The sequence below is a fragment of the Somniosus microcephalus genome, unplaced genomic scaffold (assembly GCF_052327205.1).
Source record: "Somniosus microcephalus isolate GS21.2 unplaced genomic scaffold, FLI_Smic_1.0 scaffold39, whole genome shotgun sequence".
Taxonomy (NCBI): domain Eukaryota; kingdom Metazoa; phylum Chordata; class Chondrichthyes; order Squaliformes; family Somniosidae; genus Somniosus; species Somniosus microcephalus.
Window position 1 is genome coordinate 793121 of NW_028225226.1, and position 21876 is coordinate 814996.

The 21876-nt window shown below is 40.4% G+C and overlaps 9 non-coding genes across 9 annotated transcripts; all 9 read right to left on the reverse strand.

Annotated features, from left to right (window-relative positions):
• Positions 1 to 1883: 1883 nt before the first annotated feature.
• On the reverse strand, positions 1884 to 1956 carry trnav-aac (transfer RNA valine (anticodon AAC)). Its single transcript has one exon. It is a non-coding gene; the product is annotated as a tRNA-Val (tRNA).
• A 1977-nt stretch (positions 1957 to 3933) lies between these two features.
• trnav-aac (transfer RNA valine (anticodon AAC)) lies at positions 3934 to 4006 on the reverse strand. Its single transcript has one exon. It is a non-coding gene; the product is annotated as a tRNA-Val (tRNA).
• Positions 4007 to 5983: 1977 nt separating this feature from the next.
• trnav-aac (transfer RNA valine (anticodon AAC)) lies at positions 5984 to 6056 on the reverse strand. Its single transcript has one exon. It is a non-coding gene; the product is annotated as a tRNA-Val (tRNA).
• Positions 6057 to 8033: 1977 nt separating this feature from the next.
• trnav-aac (transfer RNA valine (anticodon AAC)) lies at positions 8034 to 8106 on the reverse strand. Its single transcript has one exon. It is a non-coding gene; the product is annotated as a tRNA-Val (tRNA).
• A 1977-nt stretch (positions 8107 to 10083) lies between these two features.
• Positions 10084 to 10156, reverse strand: trnav-aac (transfer RNA valine (anticodon AAC)). The gene has a single exon. It is a non-coding gene; the product is annotated as a tRNA-Val (tRNA).
• Positions 10157 to 12133: 1977 nt separating this feature from the next.
• Positions 12134 to 12206, reverse strand: trnav-aac (transfer RNA valine (anticodon AAC)). The gene has a single exon. It is a non-coding gene; the product is annotated as a tRNA-Val (tRNA).
• Positions 12207 to 14183: 1977 nt separating this feature from the next.
• On the reverse strand, positions 14184 to 14256 carry trnav-aac (transfer RNA valine (anticodon AAC)). The gene has a single exon. It is a non-coding gene; the product is annotated as a tRNA-Val (tRNA).
• Positions 14257 to 16233: 1977 nt separating this feature from the next.
• On the reverse strand, positions 16234 to 16306 carry trnav-aac (transfer RNA valine (anticodon AAC)). The gene has a single exon. It is a non-coding gene; the product is annotated as a tRNA-Val (tRNA).
• A 1977-nt stretch (positions 16307 to 18283) lies between these two features.
• Positions 18284 to 18356, reverse strand: trnav-aac (transfer RNA valine (anticodon AAC)). The gene has a single exon. It is a non-coding gene; the product is annotated as a tRNA-Val (tRNA).
• Between the last annotated feature and the right edge of the window lie 3520 nt (positions 18357 to 21876).

The following is a 21876-nucleotide window of genomic DNA, read 5'->3' on the forward strand; positions in this document are numbered from 1 at the left end:
CCTTCAGTGTGCAACACACATTTTTGTTCGTTTTAATACAATTAATAAGATTCTCACAGACATCAATTGTCTTTGTCAGAACTGAAATCCCTGACTGGGAATCAAACCTGATTGTTTTCAATGATGATTGGATTGTCCTATGAGGAGAGATTGAGTAGAGTGGGCCTATAATCTCTGGAGTTCAGAAGTACGAGATGTGTTGTCATTGAAAGGTACAATTTTCTTGGAGGGCTTGAAAGGATAGAAGCTGAGAGGTTGTTTCCCCTGGCTGGAGAGTCTAGAACTGGGGGGCAGAGTCTGAGGATTAGGGGCCGGCTATTTGAGACTCAGATGAGGAGACATTTCTTCACTCAGAGGCTTGTGATCTTTGCAATTCTCAACCTCAGAGGGCAGTGGATGCTCAGTCATTGAGTATATTCAAGGATTTGAGAGTCCTTTTACATAGAATACAGAAAGTTAACTTTTGTGAGCTCTTCCTTTATATTGAGCGCTGTCTCCTTCTTTAATCGTTGTCAGCTTTCGCTTGGCGGTTACTTCGCAGCACCAACTTCTTTGTAAGTTCGAACTCTGTCTCACCGCGGGCGCAGTCTGGGCTTTTTTCAATCCCCTTCAACACCGAAACACATTAAAGCAGTGATTTTAATTCAGTAGTGTGATATTTTTCGAGGCACCATTAAATGATTCAATAATTTATTCCTATCAGTGTTGCAGGCTGGGTTCGATTCCCGGTTAGGGAAGAAATTTTGATATCACCGTTTCTTATTCATGAATGCGATGTAATTTTATTAAATTAATTACATGCATCTAATGTGAATAAATAAGAACTGCTTTAATCACCATTAATTAACCGGTAACTTTATTTTGCGGAATGAAAGACATAATAATATGGTTACTGAGGGACAGTCGAAACTTCATTCATTTATTTTGCTCTTTGCATCTCCTGAACTGTTAACCCATATCTCATTTTACACATTGCATTTCAGGAGAATGGTTTAAAATGTTCATTGCTTGAGAGAGCAGCGATCTGGGGCAACATTTGTAAAATTTAACGGGACCGGCTATTTCACAGAAAAAACCGATTCTCTCACATGATGTTTTCAGACCACACACTGACTGATCTTTGCTAGGCCCCAAGTGGATGATCTGACACTTGCCCGCGTTGAGCTCCATTATTCACTGGTCAGGGGAGATTTAATAGAGGTGATCAAAATTAAGGGGGAAACCGTTTCCACTGGCAGGAGTGTCAGCAGGGCTATGGGGGAAGAGCAGCGGAGTGGGACTGATTGGATAGCTCTTTCAAAGATGCAATATGAATTCCTCATTTTAACCTGCAATTGATAGATTTTAGTTAACCAACGGTATTAAGGGATCATTGAAGTCTGTGAGACACTTCATAACTGTTTCTATTATCATTAATCAACCCACAACATTTTGTTGCACACTGCAGGAATTGCTAACATGTATACCGGATGACAGTCAAACTTCAATAACTTTTTATAGAATCATAGAAAATTGCCTGAACCCCTGTGGTTAATGAAGGGAATTTTAATGGTTGAGTTCCGTATACACCTTGGAATTCTGGAAAACATGGTTTGTAGTTTGCAGAAACGGGGCTTAGATCTGCTGTTGTGAACCGAGGTAAAGCTGCAGGATCCTTGAATAATCTTTCACAATTCAACTGAAAGCAGCCGGAATGTGCAACTTTGAGAGGGGCTGTCTGCACGGTCAGGGCTGGAAACGGAAGTGAGCGAGCGAAACCGTAGTGTTCTGTGTGTGTGTACAACTGTACAGAATAACACAAATGTAACAGGACTTTGTTACATTGCATAACAAATGCGAATTGATCCATTTTTCTACGATTTAAATGAACATGATTTACAAAATGTTTCCGCCCGGTTTCGAACCGGGGACCTTTCGCGTGTTAGGCGAACGTGATAACCACTACACTACGGAAACGCTGGATAAAACAGTCGCCTTTGGCTATAAATCTATGAATCTATGAAGAAACTTATTTAACTTTGACTGTCACCCAGCAAACATGTTACAATTTCCTTCAGTGTGCAACACACATTTTTGTTCGTTTTAATACAATTAATAAGATTCTCACAGACATCAATTGTCTTTGTCAGAACTGAAATCCCTGACTGGGAATCAAACCTGATTGTTTTCAATGATGATTGGATTGTCCTATGAGGAGAGATTGAGTAGATTGGGCCTATAATCTCTGGAGTTCAGAAGTACGAGATGTGTTGTCATTGAAAGGTACAATTTTCTTGGAGGGCTTGAAAGGATAGAAGCTGAGAGGTTGTTTCCCCTGGCTGGAGAGTCTAGAACTGGGGGGCAGAGTCTGAGGATTAGGGGCCGGCTATTTGAGACTCAGATGAGGAGACATTTCTTCACTCAGAGGCTTGTGATCTTTGCAATTCTCAACCTCAGAGGGCAGTGGATGCTCAGTCATTGAGTATATTCAAGGATTTGAGAGTCCTTTTACATAGAATACAGAAAGTTAACTTTTGTGAGCTCTTCCTTTATATTGAGCGCTGTCTCCTTCTTTAATCGTTGTCAGCTTTCGCTTGGCGGTTACTTCGCAGCACCAACTTCTTTGTAAGTTCGAACTCTGTCTCACCGCGGGCGCAGTCTGGGCTTTTTTCAATCCCCTTCAACACCGAAACACATTAAAGCAGTGATTTTAATTTAGTAGTGTGATATTTTTCGAGGCACCATTAAATGATTCAATAATTTATTCCTATCAGTGTTGCAGGATGGGTTCGATTCCCGGTTAGGGAAGAAATTTTGATATCACCGTTTCTTATTCATGAATGCGATGTAATTTTATTAAATTAATTACATGCATCTAATGTGAATAAATAAGAACTGCTTTAATCACCATTAATTAACCGGTAACTTTATTTTGCGGAATGAAAGACATAATAATATGGTTACTGAGGGACAGTCGAAACTTCATTCATTTATTTTGCTCTTTGCATCTCCTGAACTGTTAACCCATATCTCATTTTACACATTGCATTTCAGGAGAATGGTTTAAAATGTTCATTGCTTGAGAGAGCAGCGATCTGGGGCAACATTTGTAAAATTTAACGGGACCGGCTATTTCACAGAAAAAACCGATTCTCTCACATGATGTTTTCAGACCACACACTGACTGATCTTTGCTAGGCCCCAAGTGGATGATCTGACACTTGCCCGCGTTGAGCTCCATTATTCACTGGTCAGGGGAGATTTAATAGAGGTGATCAAAATTAAGGGGGAAACCGTTTCCACTGGCAGGAGTGTCAGCAGGGCTATGGGGGAAGAGCAGCGGAGTGGGACTGATTGGATAGCTCTTTCAAAGATGCAATATGAATTCCTCATTTTAACCTGCAATTGATAGATTTTAGTTAACCAACGATATTAAGGGATCATTGAAGTCTGTGAGACACTTCATAACTGTTTCTATTATCATTAATCAACCCACAACATTTTGTTGCACACTGCAGGAATTGCTAACATGTATACCGGATGACAGTCAAACTTCAATAACTTTTTATAGAATCATAGAAAATTGCCTGAACCCCTGTGGTTAATGAAGGGAATTTTAATGGTTGAGTTCCGTATACACCTTGGAATTCTGGAAAACATGGTTTGTAGTTTGCAGTAACGGGGCTTAGATCTGCTGTTGTGAACCGAGGTAAAGCTGCAGGATCCTTGAATAATCTTTCACAATTCAACTGAAAGCAGCCGGAATGTGCAACTTTGAGAGGGGCTGTCTGCACGGTCAGGGCTGGAAACGGAAGTGAGCGAGCGAAACCGTAGTGTTCTGTGTGTGTGTATAACTGTACAGAATAACACAAATGTAACAGGACTTTGTTACATTGCATAACAAATGCGAATTGATCCATTTTTCTACGATTTAAATGAACATGATTTACAAAATGTTTGCGCCCGGTTTCGAACCGGGGACCTTTCGCGTGTTAGGCGAACGTGATAACCACTACACTACGGAAACGCTGGATAAAACAGTCGCCTTTGGCTATAAATCTATGAATCTATGAAGAAAGTTATTTAAGTTTGACTGTCACCCAGCAAACATGTTACAATTTCCTTCAGTGTGCAACACACATTTTTGTTCGTTTTAATACAATTAATAAGATTTTCACAGACTTCAATTGTTTTTGTCAGAACTGAAATCCCTGACTGGGAATCAAACCTGATTGTTTTCAATGATGATTGGATTGTCCTATGAGGAGAGATTGAGTAGATTGGGCCTATAATCTCTGGAGTTCAGAAGTACGAGATGTGTTGTCATTGAAAGGAACAATTTTCTTGGAGGGCTTGAAAGGATAGAAGCTGAGAGGTTGTTTCTCCTGGCTGGAGAGTCTAGAACTGGGGGGCAGAGTCTGAGGATTAGGGGCCGGCTATTTGAGACTCAGATGAGGAGACATTTCTTCACTCAGAGGCTTGTGATCTTTGCAATTCTCAACCTCAGAGGGCAGTGGATGCTCAGTCATTGAGTATATTCAAGGATTTGAGAGTCCTTTTACACAGAATACAGAAAGTTAACTTTTGTGAGCTCTTCCTTTATATTGAGCGCTGTCTCCTTCTTTAATCGTTGTCAGCTTTCGCTTGGCGGTTACTTCGCAGCACCAACTTCTTTGTAAGTTCGAACTCTGTCTCACCGCGGGCGCAGTCTGGGCTTTTTTCAATCCCCTTCAACACCGAAACACATTAAAGCAGTGATTTTAATTTAGTAGTGTGATATTTTTCGAGGCAACATTAAATGATTCAATAATTTATTCCTATCAGTGTTGCAGGCTGGGTTCGATTCACGGTTAGGGAAGAAATTTTGATATCACCGTTTCTTATTCATGAATGCGATGTAATTTTATTAAATTAATTACATGCATCTAATGTGAATAAATAAGAACTGATTTAATCACCATTAATTAACCGGTAACTTTATTTTGCGGAATGAAAGACATAATAATATGGTTACTGAGGGACAGTCGAAACTTCATTCATTTATTTTGCTCTTTGCATCTCCTGAACTGTTAACCCATATCTCATTTTACACATTGCATTTCAGGAGAATGGTTTAAAATGTTCATTGCTTGAGAGAGCAGCGATCTGGGGCAACATTTGTAAAATTTAACGGGACCGGCTATTTCACAGAAAAAACCGATTCTCTCACATGATGTTTTCAGACCACACACTGACTGATCTTTGCTAGGCCCCAAGTGGATGATCTGACACTTGCCCGCGTTGAGCTCCATTATTCACTGGTCAGGGGAGATTTAATAGAGGTGATCAAAATTAAGGGGGAAACCGTTTCCACTGGCAGGAGTGTCAGCAGGGCTATGGGGGAAGAGCAGCGGAGTGGGACTGATTGGATAGCTCTTTCAAAGATGCAATATGAATTCCTCATTTTAACCTGCAATTGATAGATTTTAGTTAACCAACGGTATTAAGGGATCATTGAAGTCTGTGAGACACTTCATAACTGTTTCTATTATCATTAATCAACCCACAACATTTTGTTGCACACTGCAGGAATTGCTAACATGTATACCGGATGACAGTCAAACTTCAATAACTTTTTATAGAATCATAGAAAATTGCCTGAACCCCTGTGGTTAATGAAGGGAATTTTAATGGTTGAGTTCCGTATACACCTTGGAATTCTGGAAAACATGGTTTGTAGTTTGCAGAAACGGGGCTTAGATCTGCTGTTGTGAACCGAGGTAAAGCTGCAGGATCCTTGAATAATCTTTCACAATTCAACTGAAAGCAGCCGGAATGTGCAACTTTGAGAGGGGCTGTCTGCACGGTCAGGGCTGGAAACGGAAGTGAGCGAGCGAAACCGTAGTGTTCTGTGTGTGTGTACAACTGTACAGAATAACACAAATGTAACAGGACTTTGTTACATTGCATAACAAATGCGAATTGATCCATTTTTCTACGATTTAAATGAACATGATTTACAAAATGTTTCCGCCCGGTTTCGAACCGGGGACCTTTCGCGTGTTAGGCGAACGTGATAACCACTACACTACGGAAACGCTGGATAAAACAGTCGCCTTTGGCTATAAATCTATGAATCTATGAAGAAACTTATTTAACTTTGACTGTCACCCAGCAAACATGTTACAATTTCCTTCAGTGTGCAACACACATTTTTGTTCGTTTTAATACAATTAATAAGATTCTCACAGACATCAATTGTCTTTGTCAGAACTGAAATCCCTGACTGGGAATCAAACCTGATTGTTTTCAATGATGATTGGATTGTCCTATGAGGAGAGATTGAGTAGAGTGGGCCTATAATCTCTGGAGTTCAGAAGTACGAGATGTGTTGTCATTGAAAGGTACAATTTTCTTGGAGGGCTTGAAAGGATAGAAGCTGAGAGGTTGTTTCCCCTGGCTGGAGAGTCTAGAACTGGGGGGCAGAGTCTGAGGATTAGGGGCCGGCTATTTGAGACTCAGATGAGGAGACATTTCTTCACTCAGAGGCTTGTGATCTTTGCAATTCTCAACCTCAGAGGGCAGTGGATGCTCAGTCATTGAGTATATTCAAGGATTTGAGAGTCCTTTTACATAGAATACAGAAAGTTAACTTTTGTGAGCTCTTCCTTTATATTGAGCGCTGTCTCCTTCTTTAATCGTTGTCAGCTTTCGCTTGGCGGTTACTTCGCAGCACCAACTTCTTTGTAAGTTCGAACTCTGTCTCACCGCGGGCGCAGTCTGGGCTTTTTTCAATCCCCTTCAACACCGAAACACATTAAAGCAGTGATTTTAATTCAGTAGTGTGATATTTTTCGAGGCACCATTAAATGATTCAATAATTTATTCCTATCAGTGTTGCAGGCTGGGTTCGATTCCCGGTTAGGGAAGAAATTTTGATATCACCGTTTCTTATTCATGAATGCGATGTAATTTTATTAAATTAATTACATGCATCTAATGTGAATAAATAAGAACTGCTTTAATCACCATTAATTAACCGGTAACTTTATTTTGCGGAATGAAAGACATAATAATATGGTTACTGAGGGACAGTCGAAACTTCATTCATTTATTTTGCTCTTTGCATCTCCTGAACTGTTAACCCATATCTCATTTTACACATTGCATTTCAGGAGAATGGTTTAAAATGTTCATTGCTTGAGAGAGCAGCGATCTGGGGCAACATTTGTAAAATTTAACGGGACCGGCTATTTCACAGAAAAAACCGATTCTCTCACATGATGTTTTCAGACCACACACTGACTGATCTTTGCTAGGCCCCAAGTGGATGATCTGACACTTGCCCGCGTTGAGCTCCATTATTCACTGGTCAGGGGAGATTTAATAGAGGTGATCAAAATTAAGGGGGAAACCGTTTCCACTGGCAGGAGTGTCAGCAGGGCTATGGGGGAAGAGCAGCGGAGTGGGACTGATTGGATAGCTCTTTCAAAGATGCAATATGAATTCCTCATTTTAACCTGCAATTGATAGATTTTAGTTAACCAACGGTATTAAGGGATCATTGAAGTCTGTGAGACACTTCATAACTGTTTCTATTATCATTAATCAACCCACAACATTTTGTTGCACACTGCAGGAATTGCTAACATGTATACCGGATGACAGTCAAACTTCAATAACTTTTTATAGAATCATAGAAAATTGCCTGAACCCCTGTGGTTAATGAAGGGAATTTTAATGGTTGAGTTCCGTATACACCTTGGAATTCTGGAAAACATGGTTTGTAGTTTGCAGAAACGGGGCTTAGATCTGCTGTTGTGAACCGAGGTAAAGCTGCAGGATCCTTGAATAATCTTTCACAATTCAACTGAAAGCAGCCGGAATGTGCAACTTTGAGAGGGGCTGTCTGCACGGTCAGGGCTGGAAACGGAAGTGAGCGAGCGAAACCGTAGTGTTCTGTGTGTGTGTACAACTGTACAGAATAACACAAATGTAACAGGACTTTGTTACATTGCATAACAAATGCGAATTGATCCATTTTTCTACGATTTAAATGAACATGATTTACAAAATGTTTCCGCCCGGTTTCGAACCGGGGACCTTTCGCGTGTTAAGCGAACGTGATAACCACTACACTACGGAAACGCTGGATAAAACAGTCGCCTTTGGCTATAAATCTATGAATCTATGAAGAAACTTATTTAACTTTGACTGTCACCCAGCAAACATGTTACAATTTCCTTCAGTGTGCAACACACATTTTTGTTCGTTTTAATACAATTAATAAGATTCTCACAGACATCAATTGTCTTTGTCAGAACTGAAATCCCTGACTGGGAATCAAACCTGATTGTTTTCAATGATGATTGGATTGTCCTATGAGGAGAGATTGAGTAGATTGGGCCTATAATCTCTGGAGTTCAGAAGTACGAGATGTGTTGTCATTGAAAGGTACAATTTTCTTGGAGGGCTTGAAAGGATAGAAGCTGAGAGGTTGTTTCCCCTGGCTGGAGAGTCTAGAACTGGGGGGCAGAGTCTGAGGATTAGGGGCCGGCTATTTGAGACTCAGATGAGGAGACATTTCTTCACTCAGAGGCTTGTGATCTTTGCAATTCTCAACCTCAGAGGGCAGTGGATGCTCAGTCATTGAGTATATTCAAGGATTTGAGAGTCCTTTTACATAGAATACAGAAAGTTAACTTTTGTGAGCTCTTCCTTTATATTGAGCGCTGTCTCCTTCTTTAATCGTTGTCAGCTTTCGCTTGGCGGTTACTTCGCAGCACCAACTTCTTTGTAAGTTCGAACTCTGTCTCACCGCGGGCGCAGTCTGGGCTTTTTTCAATCCCCTTCAACACCGAAACACATTAAAGCAGTGATTTTAATTTAGTAGTGTGATATTTTTCGAGGCACCATTAAATGATTCAATAATTTATTCCTATCAGTGTTGCAGGATGGGTTCGATTCCCGGTTAGGGAAGAAATTTTGATATCACCGTTTCTTATTCATGAATGCGATGTAATTTTATTAAATTAATTACATGCATCTAATGTGAATAAATAAGAACTGCTTTAATCACCATTAATTAACCGGTAACTTTATTTTGCGGAATGAAAGACATAATAATATGGTTACTGAGGGACAGTCGAAACTTCATTCATTTATTTTGCTCTTTGCATCTCCTGAACTGTTAACCCATATCTCATTTTACACATTGCATTTCAGGAGAATGGTTTAAAATGTTCATTGCTTGAGAGAGCAGCGATCTGGGGCAACATTTGTAAAATTTAACGGGACCGGCTATTTCACAGAAAAAACCGATTCTCTCACATGATGTTTTCAGACCACACACTGACTGATCTTTGCTAGGCCCCAAGTGGATGATCTGACACTTGCCCGCGTTGAGCTCCATTATTCACTGGTCAGGGGAGATTTAATAGAGGTGATCAAAATTAAGGGGGAAACCGTTTCCACTGGCAGGAGTGTCAGCAGGGCTATGGGGGAAGAGCAGCGGAGTGGGACTGATTGGATAGCTCTTTCAAAGATGCAATATGAATTCCTCATTTTAACCTGCAATTGATAGATTTTAGTTAACCAACGATATTAAGGGATCATTGAAGTCTGTGAGACACTTCATAACTGTTTCTATTATCATTAATCAACCCACAACATTTTGTTGCACACTGCAGGAATTGCTAACATGTATACCGGATGACAGTCAAACTTCAATAACTTTTTATAGAATCATAGAAAATTGCCTGAACCCCTGTGGTTAATGAAGGGAATTTTAATGGTTGAGTTCCGTATACACCTTGGAATTCTGGAAAACATGGTTTGTAGTTTGCAGTAACGGGGCTTAGATCTGCTGTTGTGAACCGAGGTAAAGCTGCAGGATCCTTGAATAATCTTTCACAATTCAACTGAAAGCAGCCGGAATGTGCAACTTTGAGAGGGGCTGTCTGCACGGTCAGGGCTGGAAACGGAAGTGAGCGAGCGAAACCGTAGTGTTCTGTGTGTGTGTATAACTGTACAGAATAACACAAATGTAACAGGACTTTGTTACATTGCATAACAAATGCGAATTGATCCATTTTTCTACGATTTAAATGAACATGATTTACAAAATGTTTGCGCCCGGTTTCGAACCGGGGACCTTTCGCGTGTTAGGCGAACGTGATAACCACTACACTACGGAAACGCTGGATAAAACAGTCGCCTTTGGCTATAAATCTATGAATCTATGAAGAAAGTTATTTAAGTTTGACTGTCACCCAGCAAACATGTTACAATTTCCTTCAGTGTGCAACACACATTTTTGTTCGTTTTAATACAATTAATAAGATTTTCACAGACTTCAATTGTTTTTGTCAGAACTGAAATCCCTGACTGGGAATCAAACCTGATTGTTTTCAATGATGATTGGATTGTCCTATGAGGAGAGATTGAGTAGATTGGGCCTATAATCTCTGGAGTTCAGAAGTACGAGATGTGTTGTCATTGAAAGGAACAATTTTCTTGGAGGGCTTGAAAGGATAGAAGCTGAGAGGTTGTTTCTCCTGGCTGGAGAGTCTAGAACTGGGGGGCAGAGTCTGAGGATTAGGGGCCGGCTATTTGAGACTCAGATGAGGAGACATTTCTTCACTCAGAGGCTTGTGATCTTTGCAATTCTCAACCTCAGAGGGCAGTGGATGCTCAGTCATTGAGTATATTCAAGGATTTGAGAGTCCTTTTACACAGAATACAGAAAGTTAACTTTTGTGAGCTCTTCCTTTATATTGAGCGCTGTCTCCTTCTTTAATCGTTGTCAGCTTTCGCTTGGCGGTTACTTCGCAGCACCAACTTCTTTGTAAGTTCGAACTCTGTCTCACCGCGGGCGCAGTCTGGGCTTTTTTCAATCCCCTTCAACACCGAAACACATTAAAGCAGTGATTTTAATTTAGTAGTGTGATATTTTTCGAGGCAACATTAAATGATTCAATAATTTATTCCTATCAGTGTTGCAGGCTGGGTTCGATTCACGGTTAGGGAAGAAATTTTGATATCACCGTTTCTTATTCATGAATGCGATGTAATTTTATTAAATTAATTACATGCATCTAATGTGAATAAATAAGAACTGATTTAATCACCATTAATTAACCGGTAACTTTATTTTGCGGAATGAAAGACATAATAATATGGTTACTGAGGGACAGTCGAAACTTCATTCATTTATTTTGCTCTTTGCATCTCCTGAACTGTTAACCCATATCTCATTTTACACATTGCATTTCAGGAGAATGGTTTAAAATGTTCATTGCTTGAGAGAGCAGCGATCTGGGGCAACATTTGTAAAATTTAACGGGACCGGCTATTTCACAGAAAAAACCGATTCTCTCACATGATGTTTTCAGACCACACACTGACTGATCTTTGCTAGGCCCCAAGTGGATGATCTGACACTTGCCCGCGTTGAGCTCCATTATTCACTGGTCAGGGGAGATTTAATAGAGGTGATCAAAATTAAGGGGGAAACCGTTTCCACTGGCAGGAGTGTCAGCAGGGCTATGGGGGAAGAGCAGCGGAGTGGGACTGATTGGATAGCTCTTTCAAAGATGCAATATGAATTCCTCATTTTAACCTGCAATTGATAGATTTTAGTTAACCAACGGTATTAAGGGATCATTGAAGTCTGTGAGACACTTCATAACTGTTTCTATTATCATTAATCAACCCACAACATTTTGTTGCACACTGCAGGAATTGCTAACATGTATACCGGATGACAGTCAAACTTCAATAACTTTTTATAGAATCATAGAAAATTGCCTGAACCCCTGTGGTTAATGAAGGGAATTTTAATGGTTGAGTTCCGTATACACCTTGGAATTCTGGAAAACATGGTTTGTAGTTTGCAGTAACGGGGCTTAGATCTGCTGTTGTGAACCGAGGTAAAGCTGCAGGATCCTTGAATAATCTTTCACAATTCAACTGAAAGCAGACGGAATGTGCAACTTTGAGAGGGGCTGTCTGCACGGTCAGGGCTGGAAACGGAAGTGAGCGAGCGAAACCGTAGTGTTCTGTGTGTGTGTACAACTGTACAGAATAACACAAATGTAACAGGACTTTGTTACATTGCATAACAAATGCGAATGGATCCATTTTTCTACGATTTAAATGAACATGATTTACAAAATGTTTCCGCCCGGTTTCGAACCGGGGACCTTTCGCGTGTTAGGCGAACGTGATAACCACTACACTACGGAAACGCTGGATAAAACAGTCGCCTTTGGCTATAAATCTATGAATCTATGAAGAAAGTTATTTAAGTTTGACTGTCACCCAGCAAACATGTTACAATTTCCTTCAGTGTGCAACACACATTTTTGTTCGTTTTAATACAATTAATAAGATTTTCACAGACTTCAATTGTCTTTGTCAGAACTGAAATCCCTGACTGGGAATCAAACCTGATTGTTTTCAATGATGATTGGATTGTCCTATGAGGAGAGATTGAGTAGATTGGGCCTATAATCTCTGGAGTTCAGAAGTACGAGATGTGTTGTCATTGAAAGGTACAATTTTCTTGGAGGGCTTGAAAGGATAGAAGCTGAGAGGTTGTTTCCCCTGGCTGGAGAGTCTAGAACTGGGGGGCAGAGTCTGAGGATTAGGGGCCGGCTATTTGAGACTCAGATGAGGAGACATTTCTTCACTCAGAGGCTTGTGATCTTTGCAATTCTCAACCTCAGAGGGCAGTGGATGCTCAGTCATTGAGTATATTCAAGGATTTGAGAGTCCTTTTACACAGAATACAGAAAGTTAACTTTTGTGAGCTCTTCCTTTATATTGAGCGCTGTCTCCTTCTTTAATCGTTGTCAGCTTTCGCTTGGCGGTTACTTCGCAGCACCAACTTCTTTGTAAGTTCGAACTCTGTCTCACCGCGGGCGCAGTCTGGGCTTTCTTCAATCCCCTTCAACACCGAAACACATTAAAGCAGTGATTTTAATTTAGTAGTGTGATATTTTTCGAGGCACCATTAAATGATTCAATAATTTATTCCTATCAGTGTTGCAGGCTGGGTTCGATTCACGGTTAGGGAAGAAATTTTGATATCACCGTTTCTTATTCATGAATGCGATGTAATTTTATTAAATTAATTACATGCATCTAATGTGAATAAATAAGAACTGATTTAATCACCATTAATTAACCGGTAACTTTATTTTGCGGAATGAAAGACATAATAATATGGTTACTGAGGGACAGTCGAAACTTCATTCATTTATTTTGCTCTTTGCATCTCCTGAACTGTTAACCCATATCTCATTTTACACATTGCATTTCAGGAGAATGGTTTAAAATGTTCATTGCTTGAGAGAGCAGTGATCTGCGGCAACATTTGTAAAATTTAACGGGACCGGCTATTTCACAGAAAAAACCGATTCTCTCACATGATGTTTTCAGACCACACACTGACTGATCTTTGCTAGGCCCCAAGTGGATGATCTGACACTTGCCCGCGTTGAGCTCCATTATTCACTGGTCAGGGGAGATTTAATAGAGGTGATCAAAATTAAGGGGGAAACCGTTTCCACTGGCAGGAGTGTCAGCAGGGCTATGGGGGAAGAGCAGCGGAGTGGGACTGATTGGATAGCTCTTTCAAAGATGCAATATGAATTCCTCATTTTAACCTGCAATTGATAGATTTTAGTTAACCAACGGTATTAAGGGATCATTGAAGTCTGTGAGACACTTCATAACTGTTTCTATTATCATTAATCAACCCACAACATTTTGTTGCACACTGCAGGAATTGCTAACATGTATACCGGATGACAGTCAAACTTCAATAACTTTTTATAGAATCATAGAAAATTGCCTGAACCCCTGTGGTTAATGAAGGGAATTTTAATGGTTGAGTTCCGTATACACCTTGGAATTCTGGAAAACATGGTTTGTAGTTTGCAGAAACGGGGCTTAGATCTGCTGTTGTGAACCGAGGTAAAGCTGCAGGATCCTTGAATAATCTTTCACAATTCAACTGAAAGCAGCCGGAATGTGCAACTTTGAGAGGGGCTGTCTGCACGGTCAGGGCTGGAAACGGAAGTGAGCGAGCGAAACCGTAGTGTTCTGTGTGTGTGTACAACTGTACAGAATAACACAAATGTAACAGGACTTTGTTACATTGCATAACAAATGCGAATTGATCCATTTTTCTACGATTTAAATGAACATGATTTACAAAATGCTTCCGCCCGGTTTCGAACCGGGGACTTTTCGCGTGTTAGGCGAACGTGATAACCACTACACTACGGAAACGCTGGATAAAACAGTCGCCTTTGGCTATAAATCTATGAATCTATGAAGAAAGTTATTTAAGTTTGACTGTCACCCAGCAAACATGTTACAATTTCCTTCAGTGTGCAACACACATTTTTGTTCGTTTTAATACAATTAATAAGATTCTCACAGACTTCAATTGTCTTTGTCAGAACTGAAATCCCTGACTGGGAATCAAACCTGATTGTTTTCAATGATGATTGGATTGTCCTATGAGGAGCGATTGAGTAGATTGGGCCTATAATCTCTGGAGTTCAGAAGTACGAGATGTGTTGTCATTGAAAGGTACAATTTTCTTGGAGGGCTTGAAAGGATAGAAGCTGAGAGGTTGTTTCCCCTGGCTGGAGAGTCTAGAACTGGGGGGCAGAGTCTGAGGATTAGGGGCCGGCTATTTGAGACTCAGATGAGGAGACATTTCTTCACTCAGAGGCTTGTGATCTTTGCAATTCTCAACCTCAGAGGGCAGTGGATGCTCAGTCATTGAGTATATTCAAGGATTTGAGAGTCCTTTTACATAGAATACAGAAAGTTAACTTTTGTGAGCTCTTCCTTTATATTGAGCGCTGTCTCCTTCTTTAATCGTTGTCAGCTTTCGCTTGGCGGTTACTTCGCAGCACCAACTTCTTTGTAAGTTCGAACTCTGTCTCACCGCGGGCGCAGTCTGGGCTTTTTTCAATCCCCTTCAACACCGAAACACATTAAAGCAGTGATTTTAATTTAGTAGTGTGATATTTTTCGAGGCACCATTAAATGATTCAATAATTTATTCCTATCAGTGTTGCAGGCTGGGTTCGATTCACGGTTAGGGAAGAAATTTTGATATCACCGTTTCTTATTCATGAATGCGATGTAATTTTATTAAATTAATTACATGCATCTAATGTGAATAAATAAGAACTGCTTTAATCACCATTAATTAACCGGTAACTTTATTTTGCGGAATGAAAGACATAATAATATGGTTACTGAGGGACAGTCGAAACTTCATTCATTTATTTTGCTCTTTGCATCTCCTGAACTGTTAACCCATATCTCATTTTACACATTGCATTTCAGGAGAATGGTTTAAAATGTTCATTGCTTGAGAGAGCAGCGATCTGGGGCAACATTTGTAAAATTTAACGGGACCGGCTATTTCACAGAAAAAACCGATTCTCTCACATGATGTTTTCAGACCACACACTGACTGATCTTTGCTAGGCCCCAAGTGGATGATCTGACACTTGCCCGCGTTGAGCTCCATTATTCACTGGTCAGGGGAGATTTAATAGAGGTGATCAAAATTAAGGGGGAAACCGTTTCCACTGGCAGGAGTGTCAGCAGGGCTATGGGGGAAGAGCAGCGGAGTGGGACTGATTGGATAGCTCTTTCAAAGATGCAATATGAATTCCTCATTTTAACCTGCAATTGATAGATTTTAGTTAACCAACGGTATTAAGGGATCATTGAAGTCTGTGAGACACTTCATAACTGTTTCTATTATCATTAATCAACCCACAACATTTTGTTGCACACTGCAGGAATTGCTAACATGTCTACCGGATGACAGTCAAACTTCAATAACTTTTTATAGAATCATAGAAAATTGCCTGAACCCCTGTGGTTAATGAAGGGAATTTTAATGGTTGAGTTCCGTATACACCTTGGAATTCTGGAAAACATGGTTTGTAGTTTGCAGAAACGGGGCTTAGATCTGCTGTTGTGAACCGAGGTAAAGCTGCAGGATCCTTGAATAATCTTTCACAATTCAACTGAAAGCAGCCGGAATGTGCAACTTTGAGAGGGACTGTCTGCACGGTCAGGGCTGGAAACGGAAGTGAGCGAGCGAAACCGTAGTGTTCTGTGTGTGTGTACAACTGTACAGAATAACACAAATGTAACAGGACTTTGTTACATTGCATAACAAATGCGAATTGATCCATTTTTCTACGATTTAAATGAACATGATTTACAAAATGCTTCCGCCCGGTTTCGAACCGGGGACTTTTCGCGTGTTAGGCGAACGTGATAACCACTACACTACGGAAACGCTGGATAAAACAGTCGCCTTTGGCTATAAATCTATGAATCTATGAAGAAAGTTATTTAAGTTTGACTGTCACCCAGCAAACATGTTACAATTTCCTTCAGTGTGCAACACACATTTTTGTTCGTTTTAATACAATTAATAAGATTCTCACAGACTTCAATTGTCTTTGTCAGAACTGAAATCCCTGACTGGGAATCAAACCTGATTGTTTTCAATGATGATTGGATTGTCCTATGAGGAGAGATTGAGTAGATTGGGCCTATAATCTCTGGAGTTCAGAAGTACGAGATGTGTTGTCATTGAAAGGTACAATTTTCTTGGAGGGCTTGAAAGGATAGAAGCTGAGAGGTTGTTTCCCCTGGCTGGAGAGTCTAGAACTGGGGGGCAGAGTCTGAGGATTAGGGGCCGGCTATTTGAGACTCAGATGAGGAGACATTTCTTCACTCAGAGGCTTGTGATCTTTGCAATTCTCAACCTCAGAGGGCAGTGGATGCTCAGTCATTGAGTATATTCAAGCATTTGAGAGTCCTTTTACATAGAATACAGAAAGTTAACTTTTGTGAGCTCTTCCTTTATATTGAGCGCTGTCTCCTTCTTTAATCGTTGTCAGCTTTCGCTTGGCGGTTACTTCGCAGCACCAACTTCTTTGTAAGTTCGAACTCTGTCTCACCGCGGGCGCAGTCTGGGCTTTTTTCAATCCCCTTCAACACCGAAACACATTAAAGCAGTGATTTTAATTTAGTAGTGTGATATTTTTCGAGGCACCATTAAATGATTCAATAATTTATTCCTATCAGTGTTGCAGGCTGGGTTCGATTCACGGTTAGGGAAGAAATTTTGATATCACCGTTTCTTATTCATGAATGCGATGTAATTTTATTAAATTAATTACATGCATCTAATGTGAATAAATAAGAACTGCTTTAATCACCATTAATTAACCGGTAACTTTATTTTGCGGAATGAAAGACATAATAATATGGTTACTGAGGGACAGTCGAAACTTCATTCATTTATTTTGCTCTTTGCATCTCCTGAACTGTTAACCCATATCTCATTTTACACATTGCATTTCAGGAGAATGGTTTAAAATGTTCATTGCTTGAGAGAGCAGCGATCTGGGGCAACATTTGTAAAATTTAACGGGACCGGCTATTTCACAGAAAAAACCGATTCTCTCACATGATGTTTTCAGACCACACACTGACTGATCTTTGCTAGGCCCCAAGTGGATGATCTGACACTTGCCCGCGTTGAGCTCCATTATTCACTGGTCAGGGGAGATTTAATAGAGGTGATCAAAATTAAGGGGGAAACCGTTTCCACTGGCAGGAGTGTCAGCAGGGCTATGGGGGAAGAGCAGCGGAGTGGGACTGATTGGATAGCTCTTTCAAAGATGCAATATGAATTCCTCATTTTAACCTGCAATTGATAGATTTTAGTTAACCAACGATATTAAGGGATCATTGAAGTGTGTGAGACACTTCATAACTGTTTCTATTATCATTAATCAACCCACAACATTTTGTTGCACACTGCAGGAATTGCTAACATGTATACCGGATGACAGTCAAACTTCAATAACTTTTTATAGAATCATAGAAAATTGCCTGAACCCCTGTGGTTAATGAAGGGAATTTTAATGGTTGAGTTCCGTATACACCTTGGAATTCTGGAAAACATGGTTTGTAGTTTGCAGAAACGGGGCTTAGATCTGCTGTTGTGAACCGAGGTAAAGCTGCAGGATCCTTGAATAATCTTTCACAATTCAACTGAAAGCAGCCGGAATGTGCAACTTTGAGAGGGGCTGTCTGCACGGTCAGGGCTGGAAACGGAAGTGAGCGAGCGAAACCGTAGTGTTCTGTGTGTGTGTACAACTGTACAGAATAACACAAATGTAACAGGACTTTGTTACATTGCATAACAAATGCGAATTGATCCATTTTTCTACGATTTAAATGAACATGATTTACAAAATGTTTCCGCCCGGTTTCGAACCGGGGACTTTTCGCGTGTTAGGCGAACGTGATAACCACTACACTACGGAAACGCTGGATAAAACAGTCGCCTTTGGCTATAAATCTATGAATCTGTGAAGAAAGTTATTTAAGTTTTACTGTCACCCAGCAAACATGTTACAATTTCCTTCAGTGTGCAACACACATTTTTGTTCGTTTTAATACAATTAATAAGATTCTCACAGACTTCAATTGTCTTTGTCAGAACTGAAATCCCTGACTGGGAATCAAACCTGATTGTTTTCAATGATGATTGGATTGTCCTATGAGGAGAGATTGAGTAGATTGGGCCTATAATCTCTGGAGTTCAGAAGTACGAGATGTGTTGTCATTGAAAGGTACAATTTTCTTGGAGGGCTTGAAACGGTAGAAGATGAGAGGTTGTTTCCCCTGGCTGGAGAGTCTGGAACTAGGAGGCAGAGTCTCAGGATAAGGGGCCGGCCATTTGAGACTCAGATGAGGAGACATTTCTTCACTCAGAGGCTTGTGAATCTTTGCAATTCTCAACCTCAGAGGGCAGTGGATGCTCAGTCATTGAGTATATTCAAGAATTTGGGAGTCCTTTTACACAGAATACAGAAATTAACGTTTGTGAGCTCATCCTTTATATTGAGCGGTTTCTCGTCCTTCAATCGGTGTCAGCTTTCGCCCAGCTGTTACTTCACAGCACCAACTTCTTTGCAAGTTCGAACTCTGTCTCACCGCGGGCGCAGTCTGGGCTTTTTTCAATCCCCTTCAACACCGACACACATTAAAGCAGTGATTTTAATTTAGCAGTGTGATATTTTTTGAGGCACCATTAAATGATTCAATAACGTATTCCTATCAGTATCGCGAGCTGGGTTCGATTCCCGGTTAGGTAAGAAATTTTGATATCACCGTTTCTTATTCATGAATGCGATGCAATTTTATTAAATTAATTGCATGCATCTAATGTGAATAAATAAGAACTGCTTTAATCACCATTAATTAACCGGTAACTTTATTTTGCAGAATGAAAGACATGATAATATGGTTACTGAGGGACAGTCGAAACTTCATTCATTTATTTTGCTCTTTGCATCTCCTGAACTGATAACTCATATCTCATTTTACACATTGCATTTTAGGAGAGTGGTTTAAAATGTTCATTGCTTGAGAGAGCAGCGATCTGGGGCAACATTTGTAAAATATAACGGGACCGGCTACTTCACAGAAAAAACCTATTCTCTCACATGATGTTTTCAGACCACACACTGACCGATCTTTGCTCGGCCCCAAGTGGATGATCTGATACTTGCCCGCGTTGAACTCCATTAATCACTGGTCAGGGGAGATTTAATAGAGGTGATCAAAATTATGGGGGAAACAGTTTCCACTGGCAGGAGTGTCAGCAGGGCTATGGGGGAAGAGCAGCGGAGTGGGACTGATTGGATAGCCCTTTCAAAGATGCATCATGAATTGCTCATTTTAACCTGCAATTGATAGCTTTTAGTCAACCAACGGTATTAAGGAATCATTGAAGTCTGTGAGACACTTCATAATTGTTTCTATTATCATTAATCAACCCACAACATTTTGTTGCACACTGCAGGAATTGCTAACATGTATACCGCATGACAGTCAAACTTTAATAACTTGTTATAGAATCATAGAAAATTACCTGAACCCCTGAGGTTAATGAAGGGAATTTTAATGGTTGAGTTCCGTATACACCTTGGAATTCTGGAAAACATGGTTTGTTGGTTGCAGCAACGCGGCTTCGATCTGCTGTTGTGAACCGAGGTAAAGCTGCAGGATCCTTGAATAATCTTTCACAATTCAACTGAAAGCAGCCGGATTGTGTAGCTTTGAGAGGGGCTGTCTGCACGGTCAGGGCTGGAAACGGAAGTGAGCGAGCGACACCGTAGTGTTCTGTGTGTGTGCATAACTGTACAGAATAACACAAATGTAACAGGACTTTGTTACTTTGCATAACAAATGGGAATTGATCCATTTTTCTACGATTTAAATGAACATGATTTACAAAATGTTTCCGCCCGGTTTCGAACCGGTGACTTTTCGCGTATTAGGCGAACGTGATAACCACTACACTACGGAAACGCTGGAGAAATCAGTCGCCTTTTGTTATAAATCTATGAATCTCTGACGAAAGTTATTAAAGTTTGACTGTCACCCGGCAAACATGTTACAATTTCCTTCAGTGTGCAACACACATTGTTGTTGGTTTTAATACAATTATTAAGATTCTCACAGACTTCAATGGTCTTTGTCAGAACTGAAATCCCTGACTGGGAATCAAACCTGATTGTTTTCAATGATGATAGGATTGTCCTATGAGGAGAGATTGAGCAGATTGGGCCTATAATCTTTGGAGTTCAGAAGAACGAGAGGTGTTCTCATTGAAAGGTATAATTTTCTTGGAGGGCTTGAAAGGATAGAAGCTGAGCGGTTGTTTCCCCTGGCTGGAGAGTCTAGAACTGGGGGGCAGAGTCTGAGGATTAGGGGCCGGCTATTTGAGACTCAGCTGAGGAGACATTTCTTCACTCAGAGGCTTGTGATCTTTGCAATTCTCAACCTCAGAGGGCAGTGGATGCTCAGTCATTGAGTATATTCAAGGATTTGAGAGTCCTTTTACATAGAATACAGAAAGTTAACGTTTGTGAGCTCTTCCTTTATATTGAGCGGTGTCTCCTTCTTTAATCGTTGTCAGCTTTCGCTTTGCGGTTACTTCGCAGCACCAACTTCTTTGTAAGTTCGAACTCTGTCTCACCGCGGGCGCAGTCTGGGCTTTTTTCAATCCCCTTCAACACCGAAACACATTATAGCAGTGATTTTAATTTAGTAGTGTGATATTTTTCGAGGCACCATTAAATGATTCAATAATTTGTTCCTATCAGTGTTGCAGGCTGGGTTCGATTCACGGTTAGGGAAGAAATTTTGATATCACCGTTTCTTATTCATGAATGCGATGTAATTTTATTAAATTAATTACATGCATCTAATGTGAATAAATAAGAACTGCTTTAATCACCATTAATTAACCGGTAACTTTATTTTGCGGAATGAAAGACGTAATAATATGGTTTCTGAGGGACAGTCGAAACTTCATTCATTTATTTTGCTCTTTGCATCTCCTGAACTGTTAACCCATATCTCATTTTACACATTGCATTTCAGGAGAATGGTTTAAAATGTTCATTGCTTGAGAGAGCAGCGATCTGGGGCAATATGTGTAAAATTTAACGGGACCGTCTATTTCACAGAAAAAAACGATTCTCTCACATGATGTTTTCAGACCACACACTGACTGATCTTTGCTAGGCCCCAAGTGGATGATCTGACACTTGCCCGCGTTGAGCTCCACTATTCACAGGTCAGGGGAGATTTAATAGAGGTGATCAAAATTAAGGGGGAAACAGTTTCCACTGGCAGGAGTTTCAGCAGGGCTATGGGGGAAGAGCAGCGGAGTGGGACTGATTGGATAGCTCTTTCAAAGATGCAATATGAATTCCTCATTTTAACCTGCAATTGATAGATTTTAGTTAACCAACGGTATTAAGGGATCATTGA